Source organism: Ranitomeya imitator, chromosome 8, assembly GCF_032444005.1.
Source record: "Ranitomeya imitator isolate aRanImi1 chromosome 8, aRanImi1.pri, whole genome shotgun sequence".
Classification (NCBI taxonomy): domain Eukaryota; kingdom Metazoa; phylum Chordata; class Amphibia; order Anura; family Dendrobatidae; genus Ranitomeya; species Ranitomeya imitator.
In genome coordinates this window covers 138,255,355-138,279,562 of record NC_091289.1, presented here as the reverse complement: position 1 = coordinate 138,279,562, position 24,208 = coordinate 138,255,355, and positions in this window count along the sequence as shown.

Genomic DNA, 24,208 nt, shown 5'->3' with positions numbered 1-24,208 from the left:
AACACTGTAGGGGCCGTTAATCAGTGCTGCAGCTCAGCTTACAATTACTTCGACAGGAGCAGAGACAGACAGAAGAGCACCTGTGCAAAAATAATATATAAAACAGCACATTATTATGTTCAATTCCGCCTGTTTTGGAGCTGAAGTGAACCCCATTGCCTCTTTGGACCCCTGTGTGGCTGCACAGGTTGCCCCACAGGTATGTCTGCCCCTGGGAAATGCTATTCATGCTTCCGGCTAGGGTTACATGAGCGCAGATTCTCTTATGCTAGATAATCTGGTCTATAAGGCCGGGATCACACATGCGAGAAATACGGTCGAGTCTCGCATGTTAATACCCGGTATTGCCACCGTCACTCAGGAGCGGAGCATGCGGCTCCATGTATTGCTATGCGGCCGCAGTGACGGTGGCAATACCGGGTATTAACATGCGAGACTCGGCCGTATTTCTCACATGTGTGATCCCGGCCTTATACAAATCACACTCATCAAACTCTGAACAGAGTTTGATCTGATCATGAGCAAAGTGTGATCCGATTCTCTCGGATGAGGAGAAGATGAAAAACTAAATTCTCAATTTTCTCCATTTAGTCAGTCTGTTGAAATCAGATTGCACTCTGATGTCATCCTTGTGCAGTCCGATATTTCCAATGGATTCAGTGATTTGCATGGCCGAGTGCAATCCAAATATCGAATTAAACTGGGGCATGCTGCAAATTTATCATTGGACTGGCTCGATCCAAGAAAAAAATTAGACATGCAATGACTCCATTGAATAATATTGGTCTGAGTGCGATCTGAGGTTTTGTTGGTTCCAAAATACGACCATGGGCACATGTCCTTACACTGATTAAATCCATCTGCCACTGGCTATGCTGTAAATAGTGAAGAGGGGCTAGCTTTTTGACTCCCATCAATTTGATATTTATGACCGATCTTGTGAACTACCTTTTTAAAGAATATTTTAAAAAAAATGTAATTGCCATATTTATATTTTTACATTATTATTATTATTATTATTATTATTATTTATTATAGCGCCATTTATTCCATGGCGCTTTACATGTGAGGAGGGGTATACATAATAAAACAAGAACAATAATCTTGAACAATACAAGTCACAACTGGTACATGAGGAGAGAGTACCCTGCCTGCGAGGGCTCACAATCTACAAGGGATGGGTGAGAATACAGTAGGTGAGGATAGAGCTGGTTGTGCAGCGGTTTGGTCGATCGGTGGTTACTGCAGGTTGTAGGCTTGTCTGAAGAGGTGGGTCTTCAGGTTCTTTTTGAAGGTTTCGATGGTAGGTGAGAGTCTGATATGTTGTGGTAGAGAATTCCAGAGTAGGGGGGATTACTTCATCTTCCCAAAATTTTATAATAAATAACTATTAAGTTGTAAAAACATTTTGACAATTAAAAAAGATATTTGGCCTGTAAGTGCCTGAACTATTAAAATATTATGTGGCAGGAATGGCATGAGGGGTTCCACAGATGTGGAAGCATTTGTCAGGGATTCCCTGTGCTAATAGGGTTGGGAATGGGAATCCACATGTGATACATTTTAGACGATAAATCTGTGGCTGTGCAAATTGCTGGAAATCGGGAAACTGAGATGTCATTTAATATCTTGCAAATTACCTGGATACAAGGCTTACCTACACATCACCTGCTAAGCCGCTGTTCTCCAAGGACTTTAGATCTGACTATATCTTCTTAGTAATCCTTTAAGCTGATTTTCAGTTTGGAGAAACTGTAAATTATATTGTTTGAAAGACTGCTATAATATGTAATATGATTTCTAGCCTCTGAAAATAAACTATTGATTTTATGCAAGTACAGATTTTGAAAAAGTAATCTAGGGAGTAGAGTTGAGCGACCTTGACCTTTTTAGAGTCGAGCCGGGTTTCGCGAAACCCGACTATCTCAAAAGTCGGGTCGAGTGAAATCGGCCGATTATGACGTAAAGTCGGGATCGACCGAAACACGAAACCCAATGCAAGTCAATGGGGCAGCATAGTCGGCAGTGAGTGGGGGCCAGGAAAACACCTAGAGTGCCCATTTTAATGTCAAAACCATCCATTCTTCTTAATGAAGCTTGTCAAGCGTAATTTACCTTATAATAATTGGAAGGCATTTGAAATTGGGGGTCATTTGGCTAAAGTTGTGGTGGGTAGGGCTGGTTCAAGTAATTAGTGGGCCCAGGAAATCTGGACCACGTCACGGCAGTGGAGCAGGGAGAGGTAAGTATTTCAACTTTGCAAGTGCTGTGAACCTGAGCAAGCAGGGGGGGCCCACTCGTTGGCATTGGCACTGGCACAGGGCCCCTCAAAGTACAGCGGTGTGTTTGCACGGTGGGGGCGCCTCCCACCGGCAGCAACACTTTTGCGTACTATGAGAGGCCCTGTGCCAGTGACGTCGCCAACTAGTATTCCTCCCCCCCACCTGATGAAGGAACCTGCACTTTCATCTGCACCTTCCTCTTTGTCCCCGTGTAAGGTGGTATGGTATGCGGGAAGAGCAACCTGACTTTCAGCAGGGTCACAATGTTGTTGTGTAGCGTGCACGGGGAATGTTGCGTTATGGGTCAATGTACCAGCAGACTCATCTATCACTGGCTGGGCAATGGGCAGGATGAGGAGGAAACACAGATATAGGCCTAAAGAATAAAGTTGGCTAAATGCAGTTCAAAATTGGTAACACAGGAATAACCAGGGGGCATTGCAGTGGAGGACAACTGGAATGAGAGGCTGACACAGAGAGTAGGCCCAAATCAGTAAGTAGTCGAAATGCAGTTCAAAATTGGCAACCGTAGTAAACAGGCGGCACAGCTTTGTTCAGTGGAGGAGAACAGCAAGGAGTGGCAGACACCGATAGTAGGCCCCAACCCAACTAGTAGGCAAAATGCAGTCTAACATTAACAACTACTTAACGAGCGCCTGAAAATGGAATTTCAGGACAGGAAACCAGGAGAACAGCAAGGAGTGGCAGACACCGATAGTAGGCCCCAAACCAACTAGTACGCCAAATGCAGTTGTTCCGTTTAACCACAATTTAATGAGAGCCTGAAGATAGAAGTTCAGGAAAGGCAACCTGGAGAACACCTTGGAGTGGAACACACCATCTCTCTACACCCCATACCCAATTTGTAGGCCTAATGCAGTGTAGTTTCCAAGAACTACTAAACGAGAGCCGGAAGATCGAAGCTCAGGAAAGGCAACCTGGAAAACACCTTGGAGTGGAACACACCATCTCTCTACACCCCATACCCAATTTGTAGGCCTAATGCAGTGTAGTTTCCAACAACTACTAAACGAGAGCATGAAGATCGAAGCATTGGCGAGGAAACCTGGGGAACACCTTGGAGTGGAACATACCATCTCTCTACACCCCATACCCAATTTGTAGGCCTAATGCAGTGTAGTTTCCAAGAACTACTAAACGAGAGCCGGAAGATCGAAGCTCAGGAAAGGCAACCTGGAAAACACCTTGGAGTGGAACACACCATCTCTCTACACCCCATACCCAATTTGTAGGCCTAATGCAGCGTAGTTTCCAACAACTACTAAACGAGAGCATGATGATCGAAGCATTGGCGAGGAAACCTGGGGAACACCTTGGAGTGGAACACACCATCTCTCTACAGTGGAACACACCATCTCTCTACACCCCATACCCAATTTGTAGGCCTAATGCAGCGTAGTTTCCAACAACTACTAAACGAGAGCCGGAAGATCGAAGCTCAGGAAAGGCAACCTGGGGAACACCTTGGAGTGGAACACACCATCTCTCTACACCCCATACCCAATTTGTAGGCCCAATGCAGCGTAGTTTCCAACAACTACTAAACGAGAGCCGGAAGATCGAAGCTCAGGAAAGGCAACCTGGGGAACACCTTGGAGTGTAACAAACCCTCTCTCTACACCACGGAAGGGCTGATTCTTAGGAAGGAAGGCTGTCGGAAAGAAGCAGGGCGCGTCCGAGGGTGATTATATTCTTATTAGGTATATATTCACCCTCGGACGCGCCCTGCTTCTTTATTTGTAATGAATGTTTATTTGCAATGTGGTTTTGACTTACTCTATTTTTTTGGTAAATAATGATTTTATTATTTTCATTGTTTTGCATCTTCTTGGCAATAATATAAAGAAGACGCGACAGGACAACACTCGGTGGATGCCATATCTGTGTTTAAAATTGAAAAAACCTTTCAGTTAACTACTTGCAGGAGAAAGTAATTGTAGCTGGTGGCCATTTTTAGTACTGTACCAGATTTTTGTTGTATGTGTTTGTTTTTAATGTTAAAATGTCTGCATTTGATATCTCTCCAGTATTTTCTTTTTTATAAGCAAAATACTTATTTTTATATTTTCTGATGTTGGTTCCAGGGGTACACGGGCAGCAGTGGTGTGGTCAGTGGAGGCCTAGTGGAAGGAGTGACCGCAGACAGGCATCGAAGGCCTAAAATAATAACACATGGCTGTAGGCAATTTTAAATTGGTTCCAGGGGTACACGGGCAGCAGTGGTGTGGTCAGTGGAGGCCTAGTGGAAGGAGTGACCGCAGACAGGCATCGAAGGCCTAAAATAATAACACATGGCTGTAGGCAATTCTAAATTGGTTACAGGGGTACACGGGCAGCAGTGCCCTGGTCAGTGTAGTAGTAGTTGAAAGAATGGACCGCAGACAGGCATCGAAGGCCTAAAATAAAAAAATTGGGCTGGCTGTAGGCAATTTTAAATTGGTTCCAGGGGTACACGGGCAGCAGTGGTGTGGTCAGTGGAGGCCTAGTGGAAGGAGTCACCGCAGACAGGCATCGAAGGCCTAAAATAATAACACATGGCTGTAGGCAATTTTAAATTGGTTCCAGGGGTACACGGGCAGCAGTGCCTTGGTCAGTGTAGTAGTAGTTGAAAGAATGGACCGCAGACAGGCATCGAAGGCCTAAAATAAAAAAATTGGGCTGGCTGTAGGCAATTTTAAATTGGTTCCAGGGGTACACGGGCAGCAGTGGTGTGGTCAGTGGAGGCCTAGTGGAAGGAGTGACCGCAGACAGGCATCGAAGGCCTAAAATAATAACACATGGCTGTAGGCAATTTTAAATTGGTTCCAGGGGTACACGGGCAGCAGTGGTGTGGTCAGTGGAGGCCTAGTGGAAGGAGTGACCACAGACAGGCATCGAAGGCCTAAAATAATAACACATGGCTGTAGGCAATTTTAAATTGGTTCCAGGGGTACACGGGCAGCAGTGCCCTGGTCAGTGTAGTAGTAGTTGAAAGAATGGACCGCAGACAGGCATCGAAGGCCTAAAATAAAAAAATTGGGCTGGCTGTAGGCAATTTTAAATTGGTTCCAGGGGTACACGGGCAGCAGTGGTGTGGTCAGTGGAGGCCTAGTGGAAGGAGTGACCGCAGACAGGCATCGAAGGCCTAAAATAATAACACATGGCTGTAGGCAATTTTAAATTGGTTCCAGGGGTACACGGGCAGCAGTGGTGTGGTCAGTGGAGGCCTAGTGGAAGGAGTGACCACAGACAGGCATTGAAGGCCTAAAATAATAACACATGGCTGTAGGCAATTTTAAATTGGTTCCAGGGGTACACGGGCAGCAGTGCCCTGGTCAGTGTAGTAGTAGTTGAAAGAATGGACCGCAGACAGGCATCGAAAGCCTAAAATAAAAAAATTGGGCTGGCTGTAGGCAATTTTAAATTGGTTCCAGGGGTACACGGGCAGCAGTGGTGTGGTCAGTGGAGGCCTAGTGGAAGGAGTGACGGCAGACAGGCATCGAAGGCCTAAAATAATAACACATGGCTGTAGGCAATTTTAAATTGGTTCCAGGGGTACACGGGCAGCAGTGGTGTGGTCAGTGGAGGCCTAGTGGAAGGAGTGACCGCAGACAGGCATCGAAGGCCTAAAATAATAACACATGGCTGTAGGCAATTTTAAATTGGTTCCAGGGGTACACGGGCAGCAGTGGTGTGGTCAGTGGAGGCCTAGTGGAAGGAGTGACCGCAGACAGGCATCGAAGGCCTAAAATAATAACACATGGCTGTAGGCAATTCTAAATTGGTTACAGGGGTACACGGGCAGCAGTGGTGTGGTCAGTGGAGGCCTAGTGGAAGGAGTGACCGCAGACAGGCATCGAAGGCCTAAAATAATAACACATGGCTGTAGGCAATTTTAAATTGGTTCCAGGGGTACACAGGCAGCAGTGGTGTGGTCAGTGGAGGCCTAGTGGAAGGAGTGACCACAGACAGGCATCGAAGGCCTAACATAACAAAAATGTCAATACAATGGTATTGTCAGTGTCAGGCATTGAAGGATGTCAGCGCATAGACTAAACATTGGTGGAGCTGTGAGATAATTTTGCAAGTGGTAGAGCACTGTTTGAGCTGGGGTGGGGGGAAACTGTCTTGTGGCCGGCGGTACAGGCCCAGGGCCCCTCATATTACAACGGTGTGTCTGACATTGGGTGCGCACCACCACCGCCAGAGACACTTTATTGTACTAGGAGGGACCCAGTGGCAGTGCCGTCGACCAAAAGTGGGCTCACCCACCTCTTCAGACAAACTGCACTCTCACGGGTGCTGTCGCCAAGTGTCGATACCACGGCCCCGTGTGGGGAGTTTGGCCATTTAGTGAGGTGTAAACATGTCGTATGCTGGACAATCAGGTGCAGAAAATTACGAGATTGGAAAAGGCATTCAGAATAGTCCACAGGCAAGACCTTTTCATAGGAAAGCTAGGTGTCAGCCGGGCAAGGTGGGGCAAAAGATTTCGAAATCCAGTTGTGGTTCATTTTAATGAAGGTTAGATCATCTACATTTTGGGTAGCCAGACGAGTCCTTTTTTCTGTTAGTATTGAACCTGCAGCACTGAATACTCTTTCTGATAGGACACTAGCTGCCGGGCAAGCAAGCTCCTGCAATGCATATTCTGCCAATTCTGGCCAGGTGTCTAATTTTGATGCCCAGTAATCAAATGGGAATGACGGTTGAGGGAGAACATCGATAAGGGATGAAAAATAGTTTGTAACCATACTGGACAAATGTTGTCTCCTGTCACTTTGAATTGATGCTGCAGTACCTGTCCTGTCTGCGGTCATAGCAAAATCACTCCACAACCTGGTCAGAAAACCCCTCTGGCCAACGCCACTTCTGATTTCTGCCCCTCTAACTCCTCTGGTCTGCTGGCCCCTGCAGCTCGTGTGAGAACGATCACGGGCGCTGTGTGCAGGGAATGCCAGAAGCAAACGGTCAACAAGAGTTGATTGTTTGGTTGCTAATATTAGTTCCAAGTTCTCATGTGGCATTATATTTTGCAATTTGCCTTTATAGCGAGGATCAAGGAGGCAGGCCAACCAGTAATCGTCATCATTCATCATTTTAGTTATGCGTGTGTCCCTTTTGAGGATACGTAAGGCATAATCCGCCATGTGGGCCAAAGTTCCAGTTCTCAAATCTGCGGTTGTGCTTGGTTGAGGGGCAGTTTCAGGCAAATCAACGTCACTTGTGTCCCTCAAAAAACCAGAACCCGGCCTTGCCGCGCCACCAATTTCCAGTGGCCCCGGAAAAGCTTCCTCATTAAAAATATAATCATCCCCATCATCCTCCTCGTCCTCCTCCTCCTCTTCGCCCGCTACCTCGTCCTGTACACTGCCCTGGCCAGACAATGGCTGACTGTCATCAAGGCTTTCCTCTTCCTCAGCTGCAGACGCCTGATCCTTTATGTGCGTCAAACTTTGCATCAGCAGACGCATTAGGTGGATGCTCATGCTTATTATGGCATTGTCTGCACTAACCAGCCGTGTGCATTCCTCAAAACACTGAAGGACTTGACACATGTCTTGAATCTTCGACCACTGCACACCTGACAACTCCATGTCTGCCATCCTACTGCCTGCCCGTGTATGTGTATCCTCCCACAAAAACATAACAGCCCGCCTCTGTTCACACAGTCTCTGAAGCATGTGCAGTGTTGAGTTCCACCTTGTTGCAACGTCTATGATTAGGCGATGCTGGGGAAGGTTCAAAGAACGCTGATAGGTCTGCATACGGCTGGAGTGTACGGGCGAACGGCGGATATGTGAGCAAAGTCCACGCACTTTGAGGAGCAGGTCGGATAACCCCGGATAACTTTTCAGGAAGCACTGCACCACCAGGTTTAAGGTATGAGCCAGGCAAGGAATGTGTTTCAGTTGGGAAAGGGAGATGGCAGCCATGAAATTCCTTCCGTTATCACTCACTACCTTGCCTGCCTCAAGATCTACAGTGCCCAGCCACGACTGCGTTTCTTTCTGCAAGAACTCGGACAGAACTTCCGCGGTGTGTCTGTTGTCGCCCAAACACTTCATAGCCAATACAGCCTGCTGACGTTTGCCAGTAGCTGCCCCATAATGGGAGACCTGGTGTGCAACAGTGGCAGCTGCGGATGGAGTGGTTGTGCAACTGCGGTCTGTGGACGAGCTCTCGCTTCTGCAGGAGGACGAAGAGGAGGAGGAGGGGGTGCGAACGGCTACAGCCAATTGTTTCCTAGACCGTGGGCTAGGCAGAACTGTCCCAAACTTGCTGTCCCCTGTGGACCCTGCATCCACCACATTTACCCAGTGTGCCGTGATGGACACGTAACGTCCCTGGCCATGCCTACTGGTCCATGCATCTGTTGTCAGGTGCACCTTTGTGCTCACAGATTGCCTGAGTGCATGGACGATGCGCTCTTTAACATGCTGGTGGAGGGCTGGGATGGCTTTTCTGGAAAAAAAGTGTCGACTGGGTAGCTCGTAGCGTGGTACAGCGTAGTCCATCAGGGCTTTGAAAGCTTCGCTTTCAACTAACCGGTAGGGCATCATCTCTAACGAGATTAGTCTAGCTATGTGTGCGTTCAAACCCTGTGTACGCGGATGCGAGGCTAAGTACTTCCTTTTTCTAACCATAGTCTCATGTAGGGTGAGCTGGACTGGAGAGCTGGAGATCGTGGAACTAGCGGGGGTGCCGGTGGACATGGCAGACTGAGAGACGGTGGGAGATGGTATTGTTGCCACCGGTGCCCTAGATGCAGTGTTTCCTACTACGAAACTGGTGATTCCCTGACCCTGACGGCTTTGGCCTGGCAAAGAAACCTGCACAGATACTGCAGGTGGTGCGGAAAATGGTGGCCCTACACTGCCGGAAGGGATGTTGCGTTGCTGACTAGCTTCATTGGCCGAGGGTGCTACAACCTTAAGGGACGTTTGGTAGTTAGTCCAGGCTTGCAAATGCATGGTGGTTAAATGTCTATGCATGCAACTTGTATTGAGACTTTTCAGATTCTGTCCTCTGCTTAAGGTAGTTGAACATTTTTGACAGATGACTTTGCGCTGATCAATTGGATGTTGTTTAAAAAAATGCCAGACTGCACTCTTTCTAGCATCGGATACCTTTTCAGGCATTGCAGACTGAGCTTTAACCGGATGGCCACGCTGTCCTCCAACAGGTTTTAGCTTTGCCACGCGTTTTGGGCAAGATACGGGCCCGGCAGATGGAACCTGTTGCAATGTTGATGCCTGCTGCGGCCCCTCCTCCTCCGCTTCAGAACTGCTGCCGCCTGCACCCTGTTCCCCCAATGGCTGCCAATCGGGGTCAAGAACTGGGTCATCTATTACCTCTTCTTGTAGCTCGTGTGCAACTTCGTCTGTGTCACCGTGTCGGTCGGTGGTATAGCGTTCGTGATGGGGCAACATAGTCTCATCAGGGTCTGATTCTTGATCAGCACCCTGTGAGGGCAATGTTGTGGTCTGAGTCAAAGGACCAGCATAGTAGTCTGGCTGTGGCTGTGCATCAGTGCACTCCATGTCAGATTCAACTTGTAATGGGCATGGACTGTTAACTGCTTCACTTTCTAAGCCAGGGACGGTATGTGTAAAGAGCTCCATGGAGTAACCCGTTGTGTCGCCTGCTGCATTCTTCTCTGTTGTTGTTTTTGCTGAAGAGGACAAGGAAGCGACTTGTCCCTGACCGTGAACATCCACTAACGACGCGCTGCTTTGACATTTACCAGTTTCACGAGAGGAGGCAAAAGAGCTAGAGGCTGAGTCAGCAAGATAAGCCAAAACTTGCTCTTGCTGCTCCGGCTTTAAAAGCGGTTTTCCTACTCCCAGAAAAGGGAGCGTTCGAGGCCTTGTGTAGCCAGACGACGAACCTGGCTCCACAGCTCCAGACTTAGGTGCAATATTTTTTTTCCCACGACCAGCTGATGCTCCACCACTACCACTACCCTCATTACCAGCTGACAATGAACGCCCCCGGCCACGACCTCTTCCACCATACTTCCTCATTGTTTTAAAAACGTAAACAAACTAACGGTATTTGTTGCTGTCACACAAATTACACGGTGAGCTATAACTTCAGTATGATTTAGCTACCCCTTTACAGGTGAGTGAGACCACAACGAAAATCAGGCACAATGTTACACACTCTGTTGTTGGTGGCAACAAATGAGAGAGATGCCACACACGCAGGACTGTCACTGAAGCACAAATGTAAATATTAATCTCCCACTGATTTGATTTTTTTTTTTTTTTCAGGGAGACTTTAGGAAAAAAAAAAATAGAATAAAATGATTTTTTCAGGAAGAATTTAGAAACCAAAGAAAATAAAATGATTTTTTCAGGGAGAATTTAGAAAACAAATAAAACAAAAAAAGGCTTTCTATGGCCCACTGAGTGAGAGATGACGCACACAGGAGTCAGGAGTGGCACACAAGCCCAGAGGCCAATATTTATCTCCCACTGATTGATGTAGTGATTTTTTCAGGTAGATTTTGGAACCCAAATCAAGCTAAAAAAAATAATAGGCTTTCTATGGCCCACAATTGGAGAGAGAGAGAGAGAGAGATGGCACACCCAGGAGTCAAGACTGGCACACAAGCAGAAAGGGCAATATTAATCTCCCACTGATTTGGTTTTTTTTTTGGTTTTTTTTCAGGGAGACTTTAGGAAAAAAAAAAATAGAATAAAATGATTTTTTCAGGAAGAATTTAGAAACCAAATAAAATAAAATGATTTTTTCAGGGAGAATTTAGAAAACAAATAAAACAAAAAAAGGCTTTCTATGGCCCACTGAGTGAGAGATGACGCACACAGGAGTCAGGAGTGGCACACAAGCCCAGAGGCCAATATTTATCTCCCACTGATTGATGTAGTGATTTTTTCAGGTAGATTTTGGAACCCAAATCAAGCTAAAAAAATAATAGGCTTTCTATGGCCCACAATTGGAGAGAGAGAGAGAGAGAGAGAGATGGCACACCCAGGAGTCAAGACTGGCACACAAGCAGAAAGGGCAATATTAATCTCCCACTGATTTGTTTTTTTTTGGGTTTTTTTTTCAGGGAGACTTTAGGAAAAAAAAATAGAATAAAATGATTTTTTCAGGAAGAATTTAGAAACCAAATAAAATAAAATGATTTTTTCAGGGAGAATTTAGAAAACAAATAAAACAAAAAAAGGCTTTCTATGGCCCACTGAGTGAGAGATGACGCACACAGGAGTCAGGAGTGGCACACAAGCCCAGAGGCCAATATTTATCTCCCACTGATTGATGTAGTGATTTTTTCAGGTAGATTTTGGAACCCAAATCAAGCTAAAAAAATAATAGGCTTTCTATGGCCCACAATTGGAGAGAGAGAGAGAGAGAGATGGCACACCCAGGAGTCAAGACTGGTACACAAGCAGAAAGGGCAATATTAATCTCCCACTGATTTGTTTTTTTTTTGTTTTTTTTTCAGGGAGACTTTAGGGAAAAAAAAATAGAATAAAATGATTTTTTCAGGAAGAATTTAGAAACCAAATAAAATAAAATGATTTTTTCAGGGAGAATTTAGAAAACAAATAAAACAAAAAAAGGCTTTCTATGGCCCACTGAGTGAGAGATGACGCACACAGGAGTCAGGAGTGGCACACAAGCCCAGAGGCCAATATTTATCTCCCACTGATTGATGTAGTGATTTTTTCAGGTAGATTTTGGAACCCAAATCAAGCTAAAAAAATAATAGGCTTTCTATGGCCCACAATTGGAGAGAGAGAGAGAGATGGCACACCCAGGAGTCAAGACTGGCACACAAGCAGAAAGGGCAATATTAATCTCCCACTGATTTGTTTTTTTTGGTTTTTTTTTCAGGGAGACTTTAGGAAAAAAAAAATAGAATAAAATGATTTTTTCAGGAAGAATTTAGAAACCAAATAAAATAAAATGATTTTTTCAGGGAGAATTTAGAAAACAAATAAAACAAAAAAAGGCTTTCTATGGCCCACTGAGTGAGAGATGACGCACACAGGAGTCAGGAGTGGCACACAAGCCCAGAGGCCAATATTTATCTCCCACTTTTTTTTTTTTGTTCCAGGGAAAATTTATAAACCCAATAAAAAAAATAATAAATAGGCTTTCTATGGCCCACTATCTGAGAGACAGAGAGAGATGGCACGCTTAGGACTGGCACACAAGCCCAAAGGCCAATATTAATCTCCCTTTTTTTTTGTAAGGGAGAATTTATAAAACCAAAAAAAAATAAATAAATAGGCTTTCTATGGCCCACTATTTGTGAGAGAGATGGCACGCTCAGGACTGGCACACAAGCCCAGAGGCCAATATTAATCTCCCACTTTTTTTTTTTTTCCAGGGAAAATTTATAAACCCAATAAAAAAAAAAATAAATAAATAGGCTTTCTATGGCCCACTATCTGAGAGAGAGAGATGGCACGCTTAGGACTGGCACACGAGCCCAAAGGCCAATATTAATCTCCCACTGATTGATTTATTGATTTTTTCAGGTAGAATTTAGAACCCAAATAAAGCAAAAAAAAAAAAAAAAAGGGCTTTCTATGGCCCACTGAGTGAGTGATGATGCACACAGGAGTCAGGAGTGGCACACAAGCCCTCAGGCCAATATTTTTCTCCCACTGATTGATGTAGTGATTTTTTCAGGTAGATTTTATAACCCAAATCAAGCAAAAAAATAAATAGGCTTTCTATGGCCCACTGAGTGAGAGATGACACAGACAGGGATGGCACTCTAGCAGAAATGTCAATCTTAATCTCCCACAAAAAAAAAAAAAAAAACAGGGAGTGTCCTTCAATTACTATCTCCCTGCAGTAATCTCAGCCAGGTATGGCAGGCAGCAATAAGGAGTGGACTGATGCACAAATTAAATAAAAAGTGTGTACAAACCAAAAAGATAGCTGTGCAGAAAGGAAGGAACAAGAGGATTTGTGCTTTGAAAAAAGCAGTTGGTTTGCACAGCGGCGTACACACAGCAATGCAGCTATCAGGGAGCCTTCTAGGGCAGCCCAATGAGCTACAGCGCTGAGGGGGAAAAAAAAAAAAATGTAGCTTCCACTGTCCCTGCACACCGAAGGTGGTGTTGGGCAGTGGAAATCGCTGCAGCACAAGCGGTTTGGTGGTTAATGGACCCTGCCTAACGCTATCCCTGCTTCTGACGAAGCGGCAGCAACCTCTCCCTAAGCTCAGATCAGCAGCAGTAACATGGCGGTCGGCGGGAACTCCCCTTTATAGCCCCTGTGACGCCGCAGACAGCAAGCCAATCACTGCAATGCCCTTCTCTAAGATGGTGGGGACCAGGACCTATGTCATCACGCTGCCCACACTCTGCGTTTACCTTCATTGGCTGAGAAATGGCGCTTTTCGCGTCATTGAAACGCGACTTTGGCGCGAAAGTCGCGTACCGCATGGCCGACCCTGCACAGGGGTCGGATCGGGTTTCATGAAACCCGACTTTGCCAAAAGTCGGCGACTTTTGAAAATGAACGACCCGTTTCGCTCAACCCTACTAGGGAGCCTATTGGAAAATGTTATAACTTCTATTAAATTATTAATCTTTGTTTGCAGAATCCAGAATATCCCTTTAAAGTGCCCAGGCCTGTGCATTATGTTTTATTTCATTTTCTATAGTTAGTACTCCGCTGAGACACTAAGGGCTCATTCCCACTTGTGATGATATCGGACAAACGCAATCCGGTTAAAAATCAGATTGCATTCGGACCAATGTTAAAACCAGAAAATCGCATTGTATGATTTTTAAATATTTCAATTGCATTTTATTGCATGAAAAAGTACTTGATTACCTACCAACCAGCAACAATTCTGGCTCTCACAGACCTATTAGTTTTTCTTTAAAAAACTCTCCTACTCTGCACTCATTACCTGTATTAAAACCAACTAGAAATGAATAAATCTTATAGAAACAAGGAAGCTTATGCCAATTAAAAGCAAATATATTTATTTGACCAAAAAATATTAAAATTCATAGAAATATATGTAAATGAATTATGGGAAATACAGACGCAGAGTACTGCTGCCTGCATAGGGAATATACTGAAGCCTAAGAATGAAAATACAATAGCATACAATATAACAAATTACAAATACATCCAAAGGATATCATGCAATAGCAAAATGCAAAAAGAATTGCAGAGACCGAGGTCTTAATGAAAATGCATGAAAAAAAAAAAATTATATATACAGTATATAGAGACCTACTGTAAAGGTTCATATGCATATCCACTGATGTTTAAAAGTTATACCACCAGGTGGTAGTATGACAAAGAGATATAATAGCAGCAATTTAAAGTAAAAGTCTGATGTCCACTGGTATAAACCTAAAAGTATGAATATAGGGACTATTCATAGGGACCACATGTAGGTAAGTGACAAAAAATAAGTAAAAAATAAGTGCATTTATATAGGGTACAATGACCCAGTGTGGCCAAATAGTCAGATAAACAGGAATGGTTCCTATATAGGACGGTTGACAATACTGAGGTATATATGTGCAAAGCGCAAAGGCTAAAGTGTCTCTAGTGCAATAAACTGGGAAGAGTATATTACCTGGCAGTGCAGCACAGAGCCCCGACGCGTATTTCGCGTGATGCTTCGTCCTGGGAACAGCTACCCCCAGCTACACTTTACCCTTTGCTCTTTTCACATATATACCTCGGTATTGTCAACCGTCCCCACCGTACATGTGGTCCCTATGAATAGTCCCTATATTCATACTTTTAGGTTTATACCAGTGGACATCAGACATTTACTTTGTACTGCTGCTATTATGTCTCTTTCTTTATCATACTGCCATCTGGTGGTATGAACTTTTAAACACCAGAGGATATGCATATGAACCTTTGGGTCTCTTTATAGATATATACACTGCTCCAAAAAATAAAGGGAACACTAAAATCCCACATCCCAGATATCACTGAATGAAATATTTGATTTGTAAATCTTTATTCATTACATAGTGGAATGTGTTGAGAACAATAAAACCTAAAAATTATCAACGTAAATCACAACTAACCTCGGAGGTCTGGAGTTGGAATGACGCTCAAAATCAAAGTGTGAAATTAAGTTACAGGCTGATCCAACTTCAGTGGAAATGCCTCAAGACAAGGAAATTATGTTCAGTAGTGTGTGTGGCCTCCACGTGCCTGCATGACCTCCCTATAATGCCTGGGCATGCTCCTGATGAGGCAGCGGATTGTCTCCTGTGGGATCTCCTCCCAGACCTGGACTTTTAAGCATCTACCAACTCCTGGACAGTCTGTGGTGCAACATGACATTGGTGGATGGTGCAAGACATATCCCAGATGTGTTCAATCGGATTCAGGTCTGGGGAACGGGTGGGCCAGTTCATAGCTTCAATGCCTTCATCTTGCAGGAACTGCTGACACACTCCAGCCACATGAGATCTGGCATTGTCCTGCATTAGGAGGAACCCAGGGTCAACCGCACCAGCATATGGTCTCACAAGGGGTCTGAGGATCTCATCTTGGTACCTAATGGCAGTCAGGCTACCTCTGGCGAGCACAGGAAGGGCTGTGCGGCCCTCCAAAGAAATGCCATCCCACACCATTACTGACCCACTGCCAAACCGGTCATGCTGAAGGATGTTGCAGGCAGCAGATCGCTTGTGAACCTGCTATCATCTGTGAAGAGAACAGGGTGTCAGTGGCGAATTTGCCAATCCTGGTGTTCTGTGGCAAATGCCAAGCTTCCTGCATGCTGTTGGGCTGTGAGCAAAAACCCCAAACGTCAGGCACTCAGACCATCCTCATAGAGTTGGTTTCTAACCGTTTGTGCAAACACATGCACATTGGTGGCCTGCTGGAGGTCATTTTGCAGGGCTCTGGCAGTGCTCCTCCTGTTCCTCCTTGCACAAAGGCGGAGGTGGCGGGCCAGCTGCTGGGTTGTTGCCCTCCTATGGCCCCCTCCACATCTCTTGGTGTACTGGCCTGTCTCCTGGTAGCGCCTCCAGCCTGCAGACTCCAGACTCTACGCTGACAGACACAGCAAACCTTCTTGCCACAGCTCGTATTGATGTGCCATCCTGGATGAGCTGCACTACCTGAGCCACTTGTGTGGGTTGTAGAGTCCATCTCATGCTACCATGAGTGTGAAAGCACAACCAACATTCTAATGTGACCAAAACACCAGCCAGAAAGCATTGGCACTAAGATGTGGTCTTTGGTCCCCACCGGCAGAACCACTCCTTTATTGAATATGTCTTGATAATTGCCAATAATTTCCATCTGTTGTCTATTCCATTTGCACAACAGCATGTGAAATTGTCAAACAGTGTTGCTTCCTAAGTGGACAGTTTGATTTCACAGAAGTTTGATTTACTTGGAGTCATATTCTATTGTTTAAGTGTTCCCTTTATTTTTTTGAGCTGTGTACAGTATATAAGTTGGTGACTCTAGGTTAGCACCTGTTCACACCTAGTCTATGTTTGGATGTGACGGTCAGTTTTTTTGAAATTTGTATTCATTAGCCTTCTGACTGAGCACTCTGCCTCTTAGCTACAGTCGTTGTTGAAGCAGGGCAGAACCCTACCCCTCCACAGTGATATAAATTTTAGTCTAAGAGAGGATTCCCAGGTTCCCATACAGATGAAGACTATATTCTAAGTAAGGATTGGCATTGTTAGGTTCTGGTAAATGAGAAATGCCTTATCGTGGCTACCAGGTACATATGAATTGGCCAATTTATGTGCTAAACTTTCTCAATTTTTCATATTTCTAGTGCAGTAATGCAATTCAATTTTCATGTTTCATGTTTGCAAGTTTTGGTGCTACAGTGTGCTGCCTTATTTATTTGATTATATTATTCTTAAGACATGACTCCCTCATTCCTCCTTCTTATTATTTCATCCTTAGCATGGTGGCACAGTCTTTTAGTTACATAATGCCCAGTTCTCAGATGGCCTATGACTTATCCTCGGCTTAACCAACCTTTCTTTAGAAGACTCATTCTTGTTTCCGATATGTTTTGGCCCCACAGGGCATTGTGACCCACTGTCCTGCTAAGCTTTCAAAAATATAAAACAAATATACACTCCAACAAAGCATCATGTGTAAGAGGGTGAGCAGTGCTCAAGAAGATGTTGCGGCAAGTGGTTTAAAATGTTTTGTTTGAATATGTTATTTATATTTAAAAGAGGTGATTTTATCCTTATGGCCGGTTTGTGTTCTGTTTCCTGGAGGTTTAACCTCAAGGCCATCCCTGGGGATTGTGGAAAGCTGTCCAATAGGGAAATCAATGGAAGGCTTTAGGGATATCTTTAGTGAAGACTGAGTAAGAAACAGTTAAATGGACTGGGAATAGCCCACAGGGACTGGGAATAGCCCACATACTGGGAGGGGTTATAGCAAACAAAAAAGGGAAGCACATGCGGAAGTAGTTGTCTCAGACAGTCTTAGTGAAAGGTTGAAGTTCACATACAAGCTGCAATGAGCCCCAACAGTACCAAGTGTCGAAACAGCAGGAGGGTTCACCGAGAGTCTAGTGTAGATGACTAGATGGTCTGGGGCCTATGGCCCTGAACAGGAATTGGAGTCCATGCCTCATTCTCTCCTTAGAGGAATAGCAAGAGGAAATGGTGGTGGGCCTCAGAAATGGTGGGTTGCTGAAAGGGGAGTCTCTAGTGCCAACAGAAGCTGTTGAAGAGGGGACAGTTTGGGCAGACTGGAGGTAAGACCTTGAAGTGTACTGTTTTATGGAAACATAAACCGGAGGGGGCTCTACCCCATACTGTATGCCGAAGCCAAATGTACCTGAATTGTTCAGTAAAACCGAACCTGTTAAGCCGGCTCCAAGGTCTCCTGTTGAACTGTTTAGTGATGAGTGAATGTGCTTGGATAACGTCTTATCTGAGCATGCTCGAGTGTTATCCAAGTATCTTGGGCATGCTCGTTTATTATGTTTGAGTCTCCCCGGCTGCATGATTTGCGGCTGTAAGGCTATGTGCACACGATGCAGATTTTGCTGTGGATTTGCAGCGTTTCCGTAGCTGCGGGTCCGCAGCAGTTTCCCATGAGTTTACATTACAATGTAAATCTATGGGAAACAGAAAACGCTGTGCCCATGCTGCGGAAAAAACGCGTGGAAATGCAACGGTTTACATTCCGAAGCATGTCACTTCTTTCTGCGGATTCCGCAGCGGTTTCACACCTGCTCAAATAGAAAACCGAACTTGTGAAATCCGCAAAAAAAGCAGTAAATCCGTGGTAAATCCGCGATAAATCTGCAGCAAAAACACAGCATTTTTGTCCTGCAGATTTATCAAATTAACTGCGGAAAAATCTGCAGTGGACCATTCTACGTGTGCCCATACCCTTAGGCTAGGTTCATATTGCGTTAGTGCAATCCGTTTAGCGCCTAGCGCTAGCAGATTGCGCTAACGCAATGTTGTTTTATGGGGTTGCGTTAAACGTCCCCGCTCTCGCAGATCTCTGATCTGCGAGAGCGGGTAACGGACCTCGGGCGCGCCACAAAACACCGGCACATCGCTAGCGCTTGCCGAAAATGGCACGCGCTAGTGATGCGCGTCCCCATTGCTGTTAATGGGCGCATTAATTTTGCCGTGCAACGCTGTCCTTTAGCGCGGTCACATTAACGCAATATGAACCTAGCCTTAGACAGCCTCAACACATGTGGGGATTGCCTGTTTGTTAAGGAATCCCCATATGTGTTAAGGCTGTCTAACAGCCGCAAATCATGCAGCTGGGAAGATTCAAACATAATATAACACCTGAACATGCTTTGATAAGATGCTATCCAGTCACGTTCGCTTATCACCACTCCTGTTGTGTGTGACTAATCCCGGTCCTGAGGACAAAGATGTAGCAGAGGCTTCCATCCCACAAGTAAGTGCAGAGCGAGTACAACAGCACAGCACACATATGAAAAATATCTGTTTACAAGAGGGGTTTCAGGGTGAAGAGAATGCAGAACCGGCCCACAGCACCGGTCCTTTACCCCTTCACATGCATATGTGTTTAACAGTTACAAAAGAGACATAAGAATCTTCTCAATCGACCTAAAGAATGTATCTACTGTTCACATACAAGAAACAGAGGCCAAATATTGCACCCTCCTTATCTATACGCTTATATGCACAGCATTATATTTTTTCCATAACGTCTCCAGATAATGACTATGAAATCAGATATATCAGGTTAACCATTATTAACCTCTACACATAAATCTTTAGTCATTAATCAACTATGCAAAAACATTTTCTTTATTGTTCATGAACAGTCACACTGGTGAGTGACCCAGACATGTATTATAGATTTCAAATATTGATTTTAGATTTTCACAAAGATTTATACATTTAGGGCGGGCAACTTATCCTGGCAAGTAAACCTCTAAAACTCAACAGCAATGTAGATTAATAAAAACATTGTAACTGTAAAGTGACACTGAACCTGCGCTAGTCCTGTAAAGGTAAAGCCAGTTTATGGTACGTCTTCATTAGCTTCTTATTTGTTGATCTTTTGATTATCAGGAGAGTAACCGTTATTTTACAACATCTTCTGGAATTTTTATTTTGTAAAATTCCCGGACAACCCCCTTAAGTACTGAGTACTGATGCCTCTGACTTGGATCCCGGTCAGAGGCGTCTGACTGGGATCCAAGAAGTATTGTTTCTCCTTGCGCAGAGTGACATGTTAAACATGCCGAGATGCGGCTTTATGTCTCCTCATCTCGGCATGCTTAGCATGTCACTCTCCGCAAGGAGAAACGATACTTCTTGGATCCCGGTCAGACACCTCTCAATCAGCCAAACCAGATCTCACACTTTGCACTGATGAGGGGCAGTACCCCGAAACACAGTGTCTGCAAATTGAGATTCTGGTTTGGCTTTTATCCTAAGTCAAATGACAAGGCTCGTTAAAGGGTCAACATTGACTTTTAGGATTGCTACTTCCAATAGGTGGCGCTAGAGTTCTAGTCCTTTTCCTTTCTGAAGAGACAATTTGTATATTTCCCAGAGGAGCATTGCAGCTTTAAGACTCCTCATCTCGGCATGCTTATCATGTCACTCTCTGCTTGAGAAGCGATACTTCTTGAATCCCGGTCAGACGCCTCTCACACAGCCAAACCAGATCTCACACTTTGCACTGACGAGGGGCAGTTCTCTTAAACATGGTGTCTGCAAATTGAGATTCTGGTTTGGCTTTTATCCTAAGTCATGTGACAAGGCTCGTTAAAGGGTCGACATTGACTGTTAAGATTGCTACTTCCTATAGGTGGCACTAGAGTTCTAGTCATCTTTCTCTCTGAAGAGACAATTTGCATATTTTCCAGAGGAGCATTGCCGCTTTAAGTCTCCTCATCTGTTATGAACTGGTGATTCAGAACCACAATGGACCTAGTGGTTAAGAGCACACAAAGTGACCTGATAGTTACTAATAACATAGGACGAGCTCTGAGACGTGGGAACTCTGCTGACCGCAATCCCTAATCCTATCATACCACACTAGAGGTAGCCGTGGAGTGCTCCTGACCAGACCTAGGCGCCTCGGGCACAGCCTGAGAAACTAGCTAGCCCTGAAGATAGAAAAATAAGCCTACCTTGCCTCAGAGAAATTCCCCAAAGGAAAAGGCAGCCCCCCACATATAATGACTGTGAGTAAAGATGAAAATACAAACACAGAGATGAAATAGATTTTAGCAAAGTGAGGCCCGACTTACTGAATAGACCGAGGATAGGAAAGATAGCTTTGCGGTCAACACAAAAACCTACAAACAACCACGCAGAGGGCGCAAAAAGACCCTCCGCACCGACTAACGGTACGGAGGTGCTCCCTCTGCGTCTCAGAGCTTCCAGCAAGCAAGAAAAACCAATATAGCAAGCTGGACAGAAAAAATAGCAAACAAAAGTAACACAAGCAAAACTTAGCTTATGCAGGGCAGACAGGCCACAAGAATGATCCAGGAGAGAGCAAGACCAATACTGGAACATTGACTGGAGGCAAGGAACAAAGAACTAGGTGGAGATAAATAGAGCAGCACCTAACGACTTAACCTCGTCACCTGAGGAAGGAAACTCAGAAGCCGCAGCCCCACTCACATCCACCAGAGGAAGCTCATAGACAGAACCAGCCGAAGTACCACTCATAACCACAGGAGGGAGCTTGACCACAGAATTCACAACAGTACTCCCCCCCTTGAGGAGGGGTCACCGAACCCTCACCAGAGCCCAAGGGCCTACCAGGATGAGCCAAATGAAAGGCACGAACCAGATCGGCAGCATGAACATCAGAGGCAAAGACCCAGGAATTATCTTCCTGACCATAACCCTTCCACTTAACCAGGTACTGGAGTTTCCGTCTCGAAATACGAGAATCCAAAATCTTCTCCACTATATACTCCAACTCCCCCTCAACCAAAACCGGGGCAGGAGGATCAACGGATGGAACCACAGGTGCCACGTATCACCGCAACAATGACCTATGGAATACATTATGGATGGAAAAAGAAGCTGGAAGGGTCAAACGAAAAGACACAGGATTAAGAACCTCAGAAATCCTATACGGACCAATGAAACGAGGCTTAAACTTAGGAGAGGAAACTTTCATAGGAATAAAACGAGATGACAACCAAACCAAATTCCCAACACGAAGTCGGGGACCCACACAGCGCCTGCGGTTAGCGAAACGTTGAGCCTTCTCCTGGGACAATGACAAATTGTCCACTACATGAGTCCAAATCTGCTGCAACCTATCCACCACAGTATCCACACCAGGACAGTCTGAAGACTCAACCTGCCCTGAAGAGAAACGAGGATGGAAACCAGAATTGCAGAAAAACGGCGAAACCAAAGTAGCCGAGCTGGCCCGATTATTAAGGGCGAACTCAGCCAACGGCAAAAAGGACACCCAATCATCCTGATCAGCAGAAAGAAAACATCTCAGATATGTTTCCAAGGTCTGATTGGTTCGTTCAGTCTGGCCATTTGTCTGAGGATGGAAAGCCGAGGAAAAAGACAAATCAATGCCCATCCTAGCACAAAAGGCTCGCCAAAACCTCGAAACAAACTGGGAACCTCTGTCAGAAACGATGTTCTCCGGAATGCCATGTAAACGAACCACATGCTGGAAGAACAATGGCACCAAATCAGAGGAGGAAGGCAATTTAGACAAGGGTACCAAATGGACCATCTTAGAGAAGCGATCACAGACCACCCAAATGACCGACATTTTTTGAGAGACGGGGAGATCCGAAATAAAATCCATAGAAATATGTGTCCAGGGCCTCTTCGGGACCGGCAAGGGCAAAAGCAACCCACTGGCACGAGAACAGCAGGGCTTAGCCCGAGCACAAATCCCACAGGACTGCACAAACGAACGCACATCCCGCGACAGAGACGGCCACCAAAAGGATCTAGCCACCAAATCTCTGGTACCAAAGATTCCAGGATGACCAGCCAACACCGAACAATGAACCTCAGAGATAACTCTACTCGTCCATTTATCAGGGACAAACAGTTTCTCCGCTGGGCAACGGTCAGGTCTATTAGCCTGAAATTTTTGCAGCACCCGCCGCAAATCAGGGGAGATGGCAGACAAAATTACCCCCTCTTTGAGAATACCCGCCGGCTCAGGCAAACCCGCAGAGTCGGGCACAAAACTCCTAGACAGGGCATCCGCCTTCACATTTTTAGAGCCCGGAAGGTACGAAACCACAAAGTCAAAACGGGAGAAAAACAGCGACCAACGAGCCTGTCTAGGATTCAACCGTTTGGCAGACTCGAGATAAGTCAAGTTCTTGTGATCAGTCAAGACCACCACGCAATGCTTAGCTCCTTCAAGCCAATGACGCCACTCCTCGAATGCCCACTTCATGGCCAGCAACTCTCGATTGCCAACATCATAATTACGCTCAGCAGGCGAAAACTTCCTGGAATAGAAGGCGCATGGTTTCATCACCGAGCCATCAGAACTTCTTTGCGACAACACAGCCCCTGCTCCAATCTCAGAAGCATCAACCTCGACCTGGAAAGGGAGCGAAACATCTGGTTGGCACAACACAGGGGCAGAAGAAAAACAACGCTTCAACTCCTGAAAAGCTTCTACAGCAGCAGAAGACCAATTGACCACATCAGCACCCTTCTTGGTTAAATCAGTCAACGGTTTAGCAATACTAGAAAAATTATTGATGAAGCAACGATAAAAATTAGCAAAGCCCAGGAACTTTTGCAGACTCTTCAGAGATGTCGGCTGAGTCCAATCATAAATGGCCTGAACTTTAACAGGGTCCATCTTGATAGTAGAAGGGGAAAAAATGAAACCCAAAAATGAAACCTTCTGAACACCAAAGAGACACTTTGACCCCTTCACAAACAAAGAATTCGCACGCAGGACCTGGAACACCATTCTAACCTGCTTCACATGAGACTCCCAATCATCCGAGAAGACCAAAATATCATCCAAGTATACAATCAGGAATTTATCCAGGTACTCTCGGAAGATGTCATGCATAAAGGACTGAAATACTGATGGAGCATTAGAAAGCCCCAATGGCATAACCAGGTACTCAAAATGGCCCTCGGGCGTATTAAATGCTGTTTTCCATTCATCGCCCTGTTTAATACGCACAAGATTATACGCACCACGAAGATCTATCTTGGTGAACCAACTAGCCCCCTTAATCCGAGCAAACAAATCAGACAGCAGCGGCAAGGGGTACTGAAATTTGACTGTGATTTTATTTAGAAGGCGGTAATCAATACAAGGTCTCAGCGAACCATCCTTCTTGGCCACAAAAAAGAACCCTGCTCCCAATGGCGACGACGACGGACGAATATGACCCTTCTCCAAGGATTCCTTTACGTAACTCCGCATAGCTGCGTGCTCAGGCACAGACAAATTAAACAGTC